The sequence below is a fragment of the Herpailurus yagouaroundi genome, unplaced genomic scaffold (genome assembly GCF_014898765.1).
Source record: "Herpailurus yagouaroundi ecotype Mexico unplaced genomic scaffold, PumYag 100, whole genome shotgun sequence".
In the NCBI taxonomy this organism is placed as follows: Eukaryota; Metazoa; Chordata; class Mammalia; order Carnivora; family Felidae; genus Herpailurus; species Herpailurus yagouaroundi.
In genome coordinates this window covers 35,361,307-35,379,761 of record NW_024412391.1, presented here as the reverse complement: position 1 = coordinate 35,379,761, position 18,455 = coordinate 35,361,307, and the positions used below count along the sequence as shown (strand labels likewise).

Genomic DNA, 18,455 nt, shown 5'->3' with positions numbered 1-18,455 from the left:
TCTCTCTGCCCCTCCCCTGATTGCTCACTCTATCTCTCAAAATAAACAAATAAACTTAAAAAATTTTTTTTTAATTTACTTGGTTAATTTTTTAAAAATATTTGTAAATCATATTTTTTTAAATGTTTATTTTTTTTTTTAAAGAGACAGAGACAGAGACAGAGAGTCAGCAAGGGAGGTGCAGAGAGAGAGAGAGGGAGAAAGAGAATCCCAAGCAGGCTCCAGCTGTCAATGCACAGTGCTGTACAAGATCAATTTCATGAACTGTAACATCATGACCTGAGCCGAAATTAAGAGTTGGACATTGGGGGCGCCTGGGTGGCACAGTTGGTTAAGCGTCCGACTTCAGCCAGGTCACGATCTCGCGGTCCGGGAGTTCGAGCCCCGCGTCAGGCTCTGGGCTGATGGCTCAGAGCCTGGAGCCTGTTTCCGATTCTGTGTCTCCCTCTCTCTCTGCCCCTCCCCCGTTCATGCTCTGTCTCTCTCTGTCCCAAAAATAAATAAATGTTGAAAAAAAAAATTAAAAAAAAAAAAAAGAGTTGGACATTGGAAACTCAACCTACTGAACCACCCACATGCCCCAAGTTTTTTTTAATATCACTTATTGAAAAGATATTTGTAACATTTATAATGAATAAAGACTTATTACATAGCATATAAAAAGAGCTGCAAGGAATCAATATAAAAAAGGATAAGCAACATAAACACATTTTGGCATTTCATGAAAGAGAAAACATGAAGTTCTTTTGGGTTTCTTTTGTTGATGAACAATAGTCTCTAATTTTTTCCTATTTAAAAAAAAAACATGAATGTCAATAAACCTATGAAAAGATGGTCAGCCTCATTAGTAATTAGGAAAATGGAAAGAAACTCCAATGCAACACCATTTTACATCCTTGAGGCTAGAAAGTTTATATAATCTGACAACACCAAGTGTAGAAAGTATGTGGAGCAACAAGAACTTCATGTGCTCCTGGGAGAATTTATGGCACAACTACTTTGGGATCATGACGGCACTGCCCAGTAAGGTGGTAGGTGTATACACCCCTTACAACACAGCTTCTCCTCCCCAGGGATACACCCTAGAGAAACTGTTACTCATCTGCTCTAGGAGAGGTGCACAAAAATATTCATACCATCATCCTCACAGCAAGAGACTGGAAACAACTCAAATAAATGTCTATCCTGAGAAAAATAAATGGTGGCATATTCATAAAATGGAATACCACTATAAAGAATGAAAAGGAAGTACAGCTACATGTATCAACATGGGTGGATCTCAGAACCATAATGTTAATGTTGAACAAGGCACAGAGAATTTAATACAAAATATTTCCATTTTTATAAAGTTCCAAAGTTACTGTCTATATTTAAGTAACCCTAAAAATAATAAAATAAAATAAAATAAAATAAAATAAAATAAAATAAAATAAAATAAAATATAAAATAAAATAAAAAAATAAAAAGAAATCATGAATTAAATATTCAGGACAAAGGTTACAAAGATGAGGGAGAGGAATGGGATCAGGGCTTCAAAGGTACTATAAAGTTCCATTTCTCAGGATGGGTGGCGGGTAAATGAGTATTAATTTTTTATTATTCCTCATTAAACAATACGTATGTTATATATCCTCATTTGCCTATATGGTATACTTAAAAATGTAAAATTCTATCATAATTTATTAAAATGAAAACGTTAATAAGAGGTGCCTGGGTGGCTCACTCAGTTTAAGTGTCCAACTCTTAATCTTGGCTTAGGTCATGATCTTGGCATGGGAAGATGGAGCCCCACATCTCAATCTTAAGAATCTTAATTGGGGGGCACCTCGGTGGCTCGATCGACTGAGCATCGGACTTTGACTCATGATCTCATGGCCTGGCTCCCAGTTTCTGGCCCCGCGTCAGGCTCTGTGCTGACAGCTCAGAGCCTGGAGCCTGCTTCAGATTCTGAGTCTCCCTCTCTCTGCCCCTCTTCCACTTGTACTCTCTCTCAAAAAATAAATATTTTTTAAATTTTTTTTTTAAAAAGAATCTTAAAGGAGCTTAAGATTCTCTCTTTCCCTCTGCCCCTCTTCCCCACTTGCTCTCTCTCTCTCAAAAACAAAAAAAAAATTAATTAATTAAAATGTTACGTTTTGGTATTTATTTACCTAGAAAATTAACTTTTGTGAAATACCAGATTTTAGCATGATAACAAAAGGATGAAATGTCCCTATAGCAATAAATAATGGAAGTACATTTAAACTTTCTTGTATATATTTAAAGTAGCTACATCTTGGGGCCCCTGGGTGGCTCACTCCATTAAGTCTCCAACTTTGCCTCAGATCATGATCTCATGGTTAATGGGCTCGAGCCCCTTGTTGGCCTCTATGCTGACAGCCCAGAGCCTGAAGCCTGCTTCAGATTCTGTGTCTTCCTGTCTCTCTCTTTCTGCTCCTCCTCCACTTGTGCTCTGTCTCTCTCAAAAATAAATAAACATTTTTTAAAAATTTTAATAAAGATAAAGTAGCTACATCTTAATAAACTGCACTATGTAAAAGAATCTGTGACCTGCTAAAGAATGGATCTTTTCTTTCCTAAAGGAGGAAGGAGCATGTTTTCTAAGGAGGCAGAGTTAAATAACCTTCACTTTTGAAAAGCACAGAATCAACAGTCTCTTCCTGGTTCTCTTCAGTGGCTTGTCTCTTATTCCTTGCCTGAAATTCCCTCCTCTCACGCACCCCTTGCATTTACTCATCACTCCCTTGATGAGCTGATGGCTTGTCATATGATTATTTAGCAACTCCAGAGTACGACGGGGTGGGGGGAGGGTCATACAGACAGAAATGAGAAAGCAACTGAGATATGGCTCAGAAATACCTTCTTTCCATGTCTCTGTTACTAAAACTAATACAAATAATTGTCAAAAGTAAAATCCTGAAATGACTTAATTTGCTACAAATACTTGCTAGTAATTAATTACCACTTAGTCATTGTCTTGACCTTTTGCAGTAAGTATAGGATAAACATTGGGTCTGCTCAGTTTTTTTTAAAAAAAGCAATGAGTTTCTAGTTCTAAAACTCACTGATTCATTAAAAATAATTTAGTCCTGTCCCCACTGTTAAATTTTTTTTTAATTTTTTAAAGTTTTACTTATTTGTTATGAGAGAGAGAGAACATAAGCTGGGGAGCCACAGAGAGAGGGAGAGAGAGAATCCCAAGCAGGTTCCTCACTGCCAGCAAGGGAGCCTGATGCAGGGATCAACCCAGGACCACAAGATCATGACCTGAGCTGAAACCAAGCATCGGACACTCAACCGACTGAGCCACCCAGGCACCCCTGTCCCCGCTTTTTTAAAACAGGGAAGGTAACTAGAAAAGTGACTGAGGCAACCAACGCATTTTCGTGTGGTTAAAACCTTAATCTCTGAGATCACTATCACTAACTGGCTCTATCACTAACTACCAGAGTGACTAGGCAAATCCCTTAATCCTCAACGTCTCATCTGTTAAATGTGGGTAGGACCACTATGTCACAGGTGTGCTGGGATGATTATATGAAGTCAAGTGCTTCCATGAGACACTGGCACATAAATATACAATACATGATCACTGTGTTTAATGTTCTAAAATCATAAGGCCAGGTAGGTCCAAAATAGGATTTTCCATAGATTTCTTTTTATCCTCCCCTATCCTACACATCTCATTTTTAAAATTATAGCAACTAAATAACACTTTTTATAACTTAGAGTTGTATTAATAAACTTTTCTCTCCTCCCCAGGGCTAACTGAAACATATGTAAGTATATTTCAAACTAATAAAAACGCAGTAATTCAATAAATAACGCCACTCTTTCTGCCAACCCCTTCAGTCTAATTTACATATTTAATGGGTATTTTCAGTTGTATTCCTAGATAAATCCCTCACTCTTTAAGGGATCTGACAGTCGACGCTTCTCTTCAGCGCTCTTTTCTCACAATTATCTTTCTCTTCAACTTGGCGTTGAGCAGAAGAGAGCGATTATCAGGAGACATCATCTCCCCAGTCTGACAGGCTCTTAATGACGGCAAATGTAGCCACAGCCAGCCCGGTATCCTGAGGCTTGTAAAAGCAACATTCCCCCCTCCACGCTTCTGATCTCACCCTTGGTGCTGAGCAATAGTCAGTGTGCTGTGACACCTAAGGGAAGAATCACCTGAATGAGCCTCACCTGAAATCCCGCCACACCATCTGCTTTGTAAGTCAGCATGTCACATTACAACAGGAGAAGCAGATGTAAAGCTGAAGACAGCGCTAGGGGACATCTGTTCTGGGAAAGGCACACTTACTTGCCCTAAAGCCAAAAGCAAACAATCTAACTAAACCAATATGCAAAAGAGGGAGTTTAATAAATTTAGACTTTTGCGGTAAATCCCTCTGTTGAATATTGTGCTTCATCGTTCCACTGCAAGGAGTCTATGGCTTATTTGTGCGTGGTGCTATTTTAATTTAAGCAGTGCTGTTCTTTTAAACAACTCAACACGTTATCGTAAACACTAATGGCTATGCAAACAATTTTTACTCACTTTAAGCCAACACAACTATGGATAGAAACTTGAAATGTAAGTAGAATCAATCCATAGTTCCCAATTCTCTCCCTTCCCTGCTGCCGTAGGAGGCCTGCTCTGAGTTCAACAAAGGCTCATGTTTAAGGGACTAACAAAGCAGGCACATCCAGTCAATGAGAAAATAAAACATTATTTGTTACTTTATAGTTCTAAAAACATACTAAGGTCATCATCATGAGAATATGTGCACTGTGTTGGATTTCCTGACACTTATTTTATGATTGTTTTTTATTTTAATTATATGTGGGGGGGTGGGCACCATGCACAAAGTTCCCAAGGAGCTAGCTGGCCCTAGTCCAGCTTCAGCCAGCCTTCCCCAAGAGCTCTAGTTTATTATACCCTGAGACCACATGTAAAATACTTAATACCAGCACAGGGTCCACAATGACCAATCGTAATGGATGCTGGCCACGACTGGCACACCAGTGAGTCCTGGCTGAAAGCCAGAACCTTGGACACCCAAGCAGCCCAGGAAGGAAAAAGAAGGAGGTGGTGGCTGAGAATGAGATTGTTATGCAACCATTTGTGTCTGACTGTATCAACATCCAGCTCCCCTTTCTCCATGTTGTCCAAGAACTTATTAATACATTTCTGGAAGTCTTGCAAAAAGCTGAATAGACTGTATCTGAGGCTTCCTTACCACTCGCCAGATAAAGAGAACACTAGTTAATCGTTTGTTTTTTTTTCAATTTAGAACTTCTACAAAGTAATTTTTGGTTCTTTGTTCCTATGTCCCTGATCCCTACAGTATTTCCTCTCCTTAGAGGCAAAGCAGTACTCAAAAGCACGCATAATCACATCTTAAGAGGTTACTCCTCTCCCTGCTAAAAACTTGGTAAGTGAAAAAGAAGGGAAGCCTTCCTGGGTTTATGAGCTGGTAAACAGATCAAATTCTTCCTAGCCAAAAAGCACAGATTCATGCAGCTTGAGAGGGAAGGGACAAACCAGTTAGCAAAAGTTTAGGATTTTACCTTTTATCAAAGCTGACCTCACCTAATGTTCACTATTTTTTAAGCATTTTTCATTTATCCAAGACCAAAAAGTTGCAAGAAATCTGTGAGTCTGTAATTCACAGCGTCTCTTACTTACCCATTAGTTAAAAGTCTCTGATTCCACAGGATGTGGCAGGTCTTACAAGTTTCGAAAAAGGGAAACTGCCAGACCGTGTGTCTGTCTGTCTGTCTGTGAGTGGACAAAGATAAATCACTATAAGCAGATCTTAGTTTAGTGATGAGTAAACAAGGTGGCCTCACACAGTTATGCAAATGAGGGGTGAACTAGTACCACTGACAAGAGGGAGGAGGAGTGACCTTCAGTGACCTGAGCAGGGTTACCCCTCTCCAGTACTCCTTGATAGGCAGAGTAGATCAAGGACGAGAAGGTGGATACATGTGCATAAGGATAGAGGAGCCATCCTCTACCCACAGGAAAAAAGGGATCCAGAATCCCTCTCTTAGGACATTCAATTTAATTAGACCGATGGGTTTGGATTGTTCTGACAGAAAAGGAAACCTAGAGTCTGAAGAGATTAATTAACAGCCCACCAAAGAGGTATTAAAATTACTGCAAACTAAAAACATCAGCACAATCAGCAACCACAGAAAGAAAATTATCTAAACTTCAGCAGAGGCTTCAAAAAATACAGCCTACAGTACAGACGAGGCCCCTTACGCCCCACCACCCTCTCTGCCTGGAGAGAGAAGACTAACCCTTAGCACCAGGACCAATGAATTCAGTTGTGCATTAGCATCAAAAAGCCCAACAGAACTTTCCATACTTCCCCACTGAAGCTCTAAACATCTCTTTTTTATTAAGTTGGTATATAAACCTTTATCTCTATTAGGCAAGTTAATCAATACTGAGTACTCTTGCATGCACATGTAAATAAATCTTTGCTTTTCCCTGTTAATCTCTTGTCAGTTAAATGGCAGGACCCAGACCTTTTGAAGCTAAGTGGGTAGAGAGAAGTTTTCCTCCCAACAGATCCCAAAGACTGGGGAGTTAGAAGTATAACCCAAGTTCAAAAACAGGATCTGGAGAAGGCTCCCAAAAAACCAGTCATGCTGGAATGGAGAGCCAGCACTGCAGCAGCTGAGCTCCCGTGTGTGCACTAAAGGGCTGCACCCTCGGAAGGCCAGAGTCAGACCACTCTGTGTGGCCTGTGTAAGAACCTGGACCAGATAACCAGATGACGCCCATACTTCTGTCTCTCCTGGGCAGCCTGAAGCAGTTCTGAAACCTGGACCAGGAAAACCGCATACTTGTAGACAGTGGCAGAACTGAAGACATGGGGTGTTAACCGACTTCCAACTAACGTGTGCAAAAGAATGCTTGGAAAATTGGTATGGAAAATGAAAGAGTAGTAACCAGATTTGGACACCAATATGCACAAACCCACAGAGATAAAGAGAGAGGGGAGAAAAAAACAAACATCATTTTAAAAATTGCTATTGCCAGAAATAAAAAGGGGGAAAAAACTAAAATTTACAGATGGTCTTCTATGTAAATATACTTAAATCTAACTTACTAAATGCTTGACTCTGCTCACCATAATGGTTCTCCTTCAACATTTCTCTTTTCAGAAAACGGACTTCTATTCAAGCAATCTGAGGATCATTCCTGATAGCTTTTTTCCTCATTCCGTACATTCATATTCATTGTCAAGACCAAGAGAAATGAACTCCTAAGTACGTCAGTCTTCTTTCACCTCCACTTTCACCATCATTTTTGCTGGGACTATTGCAGTAGCCTCCTGACACTTCCCTTGCATTGACTTATTCCCCCCTCCACTCCCAATTCCATTCACTACAGAGAATTTTTTAAATGTCTTATCACTTCCCTATTTAGAATCTCTCAAAAGATTCCCATTGCCCCTAGAATCCTTAACAGGATGTTATCTTGCATCATTCTCTCCTCATTCATTAGTTTTCAGCCACTAAGGTCTTCCTAGAAAGGGTCAGGTTCGATCCGACCTCATGCTCTACCTGGAAAGTAGGAGATGGTCCATAAATATTTGCTGAGTGCTCCTGAAATTAGGTATTTTAAGCTCCATATTACCTATGATAGGTAATATGACCCAGTTTTCTCGACAATAATTGTTTAGACTCGGTGAACCAGCATACTGTTCGATAAATTCTCACTTTCACTCTGGGCTGTATGATGAGTAAGATATATAGGCACCCTATCTATAAGGAAGCTGAAATTCAGAGAGGTCAAATATAAAGTCACTTCTCTCTATTTGCACTAGTGATACTCTCTATAAAGTCACTGGGATCACTGAATTGGCAAATGCTGAACTATTGCTCCTAAGGGAAATACACAGTTAGGTTCCTGTGAGCCAACAGCCACATTTTTGTCAGCCAATCTATACACAATTTTGTTCTATGTGTGTTTCTGCCTAAAGATATCTTATTTAATATGAACTGTTGATTCGTTAACATTGAACTCATGGCAGCAACACTGTAACTTCTGCCTGAACAAGCTTATCTAACACAGACATTTTTCTCTTAAGCATGGCACAAACTTTTGCACTTAGAAACACTAGACAGCACTCTGTCATTACGCTTGGAACTAATTTTAAAGAGTGAAATCACAACAAAAGGCATAAAAATGTGAAAAACATGGCACCAAACAGACCATGAAAAGGACATTTGTTTACATCACGAGAGCTGAAACAAGAAGGCAGAGTGTTGCTTTGTTCGACCTCAGCTGGGAATGTGCTCACTGGGCAACTCAGAATTTTCACTGTTCAGTGCATGTTTGTGAATGACTGTAAAAGCACTAGAAGCACTGATTTAGAGTTATAAATACTCACAAGTAGTCAAATTCATAAATACAGAATCCACAAATACTGAGTATTGATTGTAGCTTATTTAAGGTTCTACAGCTGCTGTAGAGTGAGGACAGACCCCAGATAATGTCCAAGTTCACAGCCTTTGTCCATTCATTAGATCAGTACTAGCCACAAAAGAACTGCTCTCTCAAAAACAGGGTACCATTACTCTAGGTAGAGTGGTCATAATGAATAAAACCTCGGGATTGCCAGTGTATCAGAGTTCCAGTAGAAAGTGCAGGGTGAAAGAGGCAAAACTCTTCTCCATGAAGTGGACAACAGTCTGTACAAAATGAGCCACTAAGCTACACCATCTCTGAACAGTAAAACTGCCAGAACTAGCTACTACTTCTTAAGTGACAATTCATAAGGGAGCCCCAAGTTATTTATAACAACAACAGGTGATTTCACACTGTGACGTAGGCTCTAAGATTAACAAAAATGTGAGTTTATGCAATTACACATATTTTTAACAGTCAAAGCTTGAACCATCTACAAACCAATGTCCAGGTAAATTTATATGTAGAACATGAGACATCAAATATTTGTGCCTCCTTCTAGCCTACAGGAGTGGACAGAATCTTTGACAAGTTTCCAGATCACTGTCACTATTCAGGAAATCCCCTCTACGGTAAATGTCTCACTTCTTAGTAAATTTTTATGTCCTCTTTTAAAACACATTCAAAACAAGGAGACAAATCTTCAGATTTATGAGCAGTATGAAGTAAATACTTTAAATTGCACATTAGTTTTCTATTCAAGAATTGGAGACTATTTAAGGCTATTTAAGAATCAAGTATAAGAAAAATACCTCCCACTGGTCCACTTAATTTTAACTGGCTCTCTTGGCATGTCAAGACTCACACTGCTCTATTGATACGTGATAATGTTGAAATGTTTTTAGCTAATTGATAAAATATTTAAGGCAATCTCAAATACTTGCCTTATATTTTTAAAAAAGAAGCCTTCTTTCTACCATTAAGAAAACACCAAGGGCACCTGGGTGGTTCAGTCAGTTGCGTGTCTGGCTTTGGCTCAGGTCATGATCTCACGATTGGCGGGTTTGAGCCCCACATTAGGCTCTGTGCTGACAGCTCTGAGCCTGGAGCCTGATTAGGATTCTGTGTCTCCCTTTCTCTCTGCCCCTCGTCTGATCATGCTCATGCTCGCGCGCTCTCTCTCTCCCTCTCCCTCTCTCTCACTCTCTCAAAAATAAATAAATAAACATTAAAAAAAAAAGAAAAAAAGAAAACGCTAGCTTATGGGGTGTTTGAAATTTGGAGGAAAATACACTCCTAAACTCAATTTAGGGTTCAAATTTGAACTAATTGGAGACTTAGAAAAAACCCCAGTAGGAATATGAAATATACTCTTTGTCCAGATTCCTCTGATACTAACATCTTATCACAGTAGCTTTATCTCTTTTTCTTGTATTATTTCAGAAGAGTGAAGGAGTTCAGAGTATGCCATCCCCAAAATGTGCTGGTCTAGCATCAGGATTACTGTGGGCTGAAGGCAATTTTTAAAAAGGGCATACACAGGATGAGCTTTCTGCCCTCTGCCAATCTGCCTGACAACAGAACACAAAATCCCCCATAAAGGTATCCCCTGCTTTCCATACCAGGATGAAGACAACCTTATCCCCTAGGATGAGATGGCACCAAGATGCAATTGCATAAACAAGCCTTACTAAATTAACCCTTACCTTCCAGTTGCCCCACATATTTATCTTCCCATAGTTTGCTACCCTTGAAAACCTAAAACCCTTTTCCTTTGACTTTATCACTTCTTTGAAACTTACTGTTCTTTTGTGAAGATGCTATAAAGCCCAAGTTCTAACCACCCCTTTGAGTTACCCAACACTGAGTTTCTCCTATGTGTATGCATGCTGCAATAAACTTCTGTTTGTTTTTCTCTCATTATTTCATCTTTTGTCAGTCTAATGTGCAGAGCCCCAGCCGGAGAACCTAGGAGGATAGAGGAAAAAGAGCTTTTCCTCCTCTGGCACTATCTATGAGAAAGTTGCAAATGTGATGCTCCTTTATCCTAAATGCTTTAATGTGCATGTCTAGAGATCAAGAACATTCACTTACATAATCACAGCACAATTATCAAAATCAGGAAGTTAAAATTGATACAACACTATTATATAATCTACAAGCCTTATTCAACTTTCACTAATTGCCCCAATAATGTCCTTTATCATAAAAGACCAGAGTTTGTTTCCCTGGTCTAGGAGTTAATCCAGGATGACTTACAGCATTGAGTTATCTAGCTCTTTGGTCTCTTTCAATCTAGGAGAGTTCTTCAGTCTTTATTTGTCTTTGTGACATTGATATTTTTGAAAGTAAGGTAAAATCTACAAAAGTTATTTTGTAGAACGTCCCATTATTTGGGTTTTCCTAATGTTTCTTTGAAATGAGACTCTTGATTTTTTGGCAGAAATATAACAGGAGTGGTGTCATACCTCATATCAGGAGGCACATGCAGTTGGTTTATCCCATTGATGAGGGAGGGTATCAACTTTGAGTACTTGGTTAAGATTGTATATGTCCAGTGAGTTCATGAATTTTTACTTATCCTTTGTTACATAGCATCTAACACAAAAATTTTGAAACACTTCACAAATGAATCTACATATACATTTTTTGTTATATGTTCAGTTTTTATTTGACGGCTCATCTTTGTTTTCTACCTATCTCTTTTATTACCAAGTACAATGTTTCTACTACTTTCCCTTTTTATCTTCTAACATGTTAAGGAAAAGTGTAAAACCACCTCCCAAAGGCCACCACATTGGGGATTAGACTTCAACACACAAATTTTGGATGGACACACTTAGTCCACAACAGACATTCAATTACTTACACTCAAACAAGATGAATGAAGTGATACACATGCAAATAAAAAGTGCCAGTCATTAGGAAAGATACAATACTTACCAACAAGAGGGATCACAATAATTAGATTATAGGAAAACTGGAAATTCTCCATTTGTTTGTCAGGAAAACACTAAATTCTAGATCTACTCAATAACTTGCCTCAAAAATTTGACCCCTACAAATTACTTCCATTACTGTAACCTGTAATAAAACTAACAAGGGTTGCACACAAGAAAAGACAGCAATACAAAAGAACACAAATTTGTTTGAATTTATCGTCTCGTTAAAATAACACTGCAGCTATCATATTTTAAAATATACAGATTTGACAAAGTGTAAAAAGTTTACATTCTATACTTTGTTTTGATGTTCTAAGCATAGCCAACACTGCCTAGGAATTGGTTTACTACTTTTCTGGGAGCAAATGAATAAACCTCCTTGGACAGTGCCTGAAAACATACCTCTTAGTGGGCCTCCTTGGGACTCTGGGATTTGTCCGACAATGGTCAATAAATTCTCCAGAGTGATACATTTAATACACAGATCAGATCGTGTCATTCCCCTGCCCAAAACTTTGCATCCCATCACACTGAGAAAACATTCAAAGCCATATGCATAGTCTGTCGGCCTCTATGGTCTGGCCTCCACTCCTCTCTGCACTTCTGTCCCTGTCTAGTCCACTCCACTGGCCCTGCTGTTCTCCAGCACACCAGACACAAAGCTCTCCTCTGCCTAGAACATCCCCCCAACCAAATTGCTCTGTGACTTGCTCCCTCTCTTTACTCAGGCTCCAACGTTGTCTCGTTGGGGAAGCCTGCTTTAATCCCTAACCAAAACAATGTCCTGTCCTTCCCACCTGCCTCCTCTATATTATTTTCTTATTGGTGCTCCTCAAAGTCTGACATTATGTCAGGTATTTGTTTACATGTTTATTTTCTGGATTCTTCACTAGAAAAGAAGCTTCAAGTGAACATGAGTGTTTCATTCATACCAATATCCCATCTAGAAGAGAGCCTGGCACACACTGACATGTGTGAATGAAGCACTGAATGAGTACTTGGATTTCTACATGACAAAATGCATGCATGCCTACACCCATACATGCATGCATACATACAGACTATGAAGGGTGGAAAGTCTGTCCTTGCATTAGAGTAATCTGTAGACCTTTGAAACACCAAACACCAGCTCTGACCCCTGGAGATCTGGATTCAACAGGCATTCCCAGGGTTAATTCTGATTCAGAGCCAGGAGCCAGAAAGCTCTCACAAGAGAGTGGGCTACCTATTAACCTAAGATCAGGCTTGTCTTCAATTTGGGGATTCCTGGGTAGTATTTCAGATGCTGTGCTTTAGCTGCCTGCTCTTGGCTAAGAATGACTTCACCTATAAAAGCAGTGACTGCAGCCCACAGTGGTATGGGCCACAGTGACCTCATCCTCGGCCCAGAGCCCACTTCCTTAAGGAACAAACACACTCTCTTAACCAATGTTTTTTATTTGTGAAGAAAGGGTGTGCATACCAAGAATGCAGGTTTCCTTTGTTTTGAATGTTGTGATTGTTATGAGCAGGCAGTTGGAGAGGGAGGGAGGAATAAGGAAGAGTAATGAAGGGATAGGTTTGGATAAAGGACAGAAGATTACAGGGACAGATTGTTCTTGCCTTGGAAGACTCACTGAGAACAGGATCACAGGGTCTCCTGAACATGTTCACCAAGAGTCTTCAATGCTTATCTCTCAGACCCTGAATTCAATACTGCTCACTGAACTCTCATGATACAGACTAAACGTCTGTGTCCCCAGAATCTCTATGTTGAAACCTAATCCCCAGTGTGATGGTATTTGGGGGGGTAAAGGTGGTCTTTGGGATGTCATTAAATCATGAAAGTGCAGCCCTCATGAATGGGATTAGTGCCCTTATAAAAGGAACCATAGAGAGTTCCCTTGGCCCCTCCACCATGTGAGGATACAGCAAGAAGATGAACCAGGAAATGGGCTCTCATCAGACACAAATGGACACCTTGATCTTAGACTTCCCAGTCTCCAAACTCTGAAAAATAGGTTTGTGTTGTTTAAAACCCACCCAGTCTATCATATTCTGTTACAGAACTCTGACCTCACTAAGATACCTTACAGCAGCCTTACTGGATAATCATAATCCCTACTGTATAAATGAGTAAGCCATGATATAGAGCCACTAAGTGACTCTTACACAGTCACAGTAGGTAAGTGGAAGATCCAGGGTTCAAACCCAGCTCTTTGGCTTCAACAAGAGACCCACCATCCCCTGCTGAATTTTGGTTGGTGCTTCCATCACCCAGCCCCCCAACCCCCCCTGACATACACTCAGCCCTTGCTGCCTTCAGTAATTCCTAACCCTGCTTGCACCTTAGAATCACCTGGAGAACTTTTAAAGGAAATACTTGAGCTCTATACTCTAATATGGTACAGACTCTATAGTCTCAAGTCTAATATTTGAGACTATAATTAATTGGCCCAGGGCGGGGCCTGGCCATTAGTATTTTTTTGACTTCCTGGATAATTCCATTGTAAAACTAGAGTTAGGAACCAGTGTTCCAGGTCAATGGGAAGAAGGCGCATGCCCTAGTGGAAGTACCACACACAGCATATATAAAGAATGAACCGGGACACCTGGGTGGTTCAGTCAGTTAAGCGTCCAACTTTAGCTCAGGTCACAATCTCACAGTTTGTGAGTTCGAGCCCCAGGTCGGGCTCTGTGCTGACAGCTCAGAGCCTGAAGCCTGCCTCGGATTCTGTGTCTCCCTCTCTCTCTGCCCCTCCCCTGTGCACTCTCTGTCTCTCTCAAAAATAAATAAACATTTTTTAAAAATTAAAAAAAAAAAAAGAATGAACCCACAATGCAGAAAAGATCAGAGAAGAGCTTGGCTGAGAAGCTTCTAGAACTAGGAATGTGGTTCTAGCCCACCCTGAAAACAAGCCTGAGATACTGAGCCCAAGTCTAAAATGGCAATGTTTGTTAGGGCTGCCATAACAAAGTACCACAAACTGAGTGGGCTTAGCAACAAAAATGTGTTGTCTCACAGTTTTGGAGCGAGAAGTCTGAGATTAAGTGTGGGTAGAACCATGCTCCCTCTGAACGTGCTCAGGAAAGATCTATCCCAGGCCTTTCTCCTAGCTTCTGGTAGTTCCTTGGCTTGTGACAACATAACTCCATCTTCACACGGCACTGTCCTACGGTATGTATGTGTCTATGTCCAAATTCCCCCTTTATTAATGGCCCTGATCATAATAGATTAGGGGCTCACCCTACTCCCATATAACCTCACCTTAACTAACTACATCTACAAGACTTTATTGCCAAATAAGGTCGCATTCTGAGGTACTGGGGGCAAGGGGAAGACTCTAAGATATCTTTTCCGGGAGGGACACAGTTTTAACCCATAGCAGACAGGCAGAGCCAAAGTTTGAGGCAGGGTTCCCTAGGCATGCACTTAGGAACAGATACCTGTGCCAGATGTCTACTCCACTCACTGTCCTGACAATTTACAATGTGCATATATAAATGTTAAAGGCCCAGAAAAGTCCTTCAGTAAAGCAATCTGTTAGCTTTGTTTATCCCAGTGTCTCTCAAATTTGACCATAAAACCCTTTCCACAACACATCTATTAACCACCTTTGGAACACAGTTTAGGAAACACCGTAACTATCTAAGTATGGATTAGCCATGATGAATTAAAGCCTCTTACGAGGACACAAGTGTCAACATCAAGGAGTGGACAATCTGATATGGAGCAGCGGGTCTCTCCTTGAGAAAACACCAACAGAAACTAAAAACAAAAGATGAATTATCATGAATTGCCATTTTTTTACAGTACTGTAATAAACAATCCCGAATCATATCTACAATCCATGAGGCCAATTTTTTGTAATATGATCATTGATTTCGCAGAATGACAACATTTCAGCCCTCTAGAAAGCTGAGTTTGGGGTACAGGGATATTGTAATTTGAGGTAGGCCATATTGTACCTGGAGAAACTTAATGTCATCCCAGCTCCCCATCAATATCAAGCTGCTGCCTAGAACTAAATGTAGTTGGAGAAAGTAACTTTTGCCTTCTTTACCTCCTTCCCCCATCAGAAATCTATTCTGTACATAATATAGCACCTTATTTTTTTTTATTTTTAATTTTTTTTAATGTTTATTTTTGATAGAGAGAGCACACATGCATGAGTGGGGGAGGGGCAGAGAGAGAGGGAGACACAAAATCAGGCTCCAGCTGACTCCAGACTCCAGGCTCCAGGCTCTAAGCGGTCAGCCCAGAGCTGGACACCTTGAATTCATGAACCCATGAATTCATTATGAGATCATGACCTGAGCTGAAGTCAGATGCTCAACCGACTGAGCCACCCAGGCGCCCCTATAGCACCTCATATATACAGAGGAGACCACACAAAACACAGATGCCACCTAAGGAACACAAAGTACATCCTGGATTGGAACAAAAACTTTGGAAAAGGCTACCTTAAGTAGCACACAAATAATCCAACACACAGTGTGGCTTCTAAACATAATACCATGTAATTTACATACTTCTGAAGCAAGATTAGCTCAAACAGTTCCTTGAACATAGGGGAACCATGGGCCATTTCAAAACTGAAAGGCTTACGTTTTCCAGGTTTTCTCTTTTGAGCAAACTAGACTTTCTAAACTTTTAATTCAAGAGAGAAATTACAATGCAACACCAAAGCAGTCCTTTCCTCAGCAGCAAATTAGAGAGGGCTAATTTGTGGGCACAGCCATGCCCTGTTATCAGTACCTTGTCACTTTAATTTAGCACAACCAAAACCTCACCATTCCTTTCATTTTTTACTTCTCCACATAGAATTTTAGCCTTCACGCTGGGTTTCAAAGAGTCCAAAATAAAACCAGCCCACATTAAGCAAAACAGCCACATAAGACCTTTCCTTTATGTGTGCAGAAAAAGACTTTCAAAGTTCAGAAGGAGGATTTTTTTTAAAGCACTACATAGTCTTGGTAATGTTTTTAAAGATCTATTTTAAAATGTTGAGATTTTTTTTTCCTCCATTGTGCTGACGTGCATGTGGACAGACACGTGGATTTCCTCCAACAGAGGCAACAAAGCTGTTACTTGAAATCTATACACTTTGATCCACTGCTAAAACATAGCGATGCAAGCGCCTTGAAGATCCATGAATTGTCAAAGCTAGAAGACATACCTTCCATCCTCCTGCCCTGTGGAGCATTAACGGGCAAAAATGACAGCCTGGGCGCAGGGGATGTGCTAGTCTCCAGATCCTCAATATCCTGCTCTTACAACAGCGACTCTAGTCATCCTTCAGCCAAAGGAAATAGACTGTCAAGAGTTGTAGAAGAAACGAATGCTACTGCGTCAAGCTATGGGTGTGCATAAAGCATGAAGTGCAAGTGCCCCCCCAAATCCTTTATTAACTCTCTGGCACATGCTACCTTCATTAGGGAGAGCTGATCTCTGAAACAAAAATTAATTACTGTAAACAGAAAATACATGTTTCCCACACCCTCACAGGTGTTCCTCGGCTTCCAAAATCTGATAGCCTTCACCATCTCCACCTGCCTTTCTTAACCTCTTGAAATTCCGAGCAGATTCCCCAGCACTTCCCTCCACCCCAACCCCCGGCAAGGAGCAAAAAGCCTTAAGTATATATATATATCACCTGCGCTCTCATTCCGCAAATCATTTGGTTAGAAATATTAGTAACGAGGGATGGCTCTATATTGGCCATCACAGTGGCAAGTTGTAAAAATGCACCATAGGCACGGAAATGTAGGCTCTTTGCAAACTCAAACGGTAATTGGAATTCTGAGCTAGTGCCCTGCCGTAAATCGGTGCCTTGCAGCTGTCACTGGGAGTAAAAAGTCTGCCTCTTGACTGAGCAGGGACCCGAAGCCCATTCCAGGGAACGTTTCCTTATACAGCAAGGAGAGGGCTCAGTTTCACATCAAGCCCACGCCCCCTCACCGCCAAGGGGAATGCCTGGCAGAGCTGGAAAGGGCAGAGCTCTTTCCATCAAATAGGAAACCTGACTGACAGAGGCACAGCTTAGTAGGGTACCCCAAGGATCACATTTCTTGTTACAGCCTGCCTTTATTTTATTATTATTCTCTGACTCCCAGATGCAAGGAGGCCCAGGGATGGAATGAAAGTGAAAGTTATAGGTCCCTGAGCAGACTACAGTCCTACCTGCTCTGAATAGCATGTTTCAGGTGATTTGATTCTATTCCTTTCTCTGGTCCGCAGAGTTTGATAACTCATCACACCCCTGACTTGGTAAAAAATAAATAAATAAATAGAAAGAAAAAAAGAAAAAAAAATCACACATATAGCAAAGACTAATTCCAGAATTCATGTGGGGCTTGCAGTGTTACTTTGTTTGCAAATGGAAACCAAGTCTGTTCCTTGAGTCTCGCAGACACTCACCACCCTCCAGTCTATTGTGTCTGTTCACCAGATCCCAACAGCTCTTCAGGAGTACACAGAGGGTCAAGCTAGGGCTCAGCAGCTGACCTGGTGACCACGTAGATGCTGCTTCCCCATCCCCAACTGAACCTGGGGTTCAATTTCCATGTCATGGAAGATGCCAAATCAGGCATGTTCTGGTTATCATTTATTAAGGCATTTGTATGAAGGGCCTTACCATTGCATGGGCAAAGGAGAAAACAAAATATAAAATCACACTAAATTGAGGACCCTTAAGTTGGACTAGTGTGGGCCAGTCCATATATGTATATGCTCTTCCTTTGCAAAAATCAAAACAACCTTCTAACTATCCTTTGAAGAAGGATACAGAGTTCGTGCCTGAAAGCACACAGCCCTTCATCACTCACCGAAGCACCCAGACCCTTTTGTCTGGTCTCTAACTGATGAGCCAGACAGAACCATAGCTTCTTTCTGCAGGCTGACTTACATTTCAGATTTTAGGCAACTCTTCAAAAAACAGGCTGTGGCACTCAAGAGCCTCAAGGTTTGGGTCTCCTGTGACACCCCCCAGGAAACAAATGGCTTTTACATACAGAGCCATTTGGAACCTTAAGTTCCAGGGCTAAGTACCTGGGGGTCGTGAAGTGCCCTGGCAGAGTCTTGACCACCTGTGTGAGTAACAACAGAAAACCTC

General features: G+C 40.7%; 1 protein-coding gene across 5 annotated transcripts in view; it reads right to left on the bottom strand.

The window, feature by feature from the left end:
- ELMO1 (engulfment and cell motility 1) overlaps positions 1 to 18,455 on the bottom strand; it is a 641,219-nt gene that overhangs the window by 468,018 nt on the left and 154,746 nt on the right. The window lies entirely within an intron of this gene.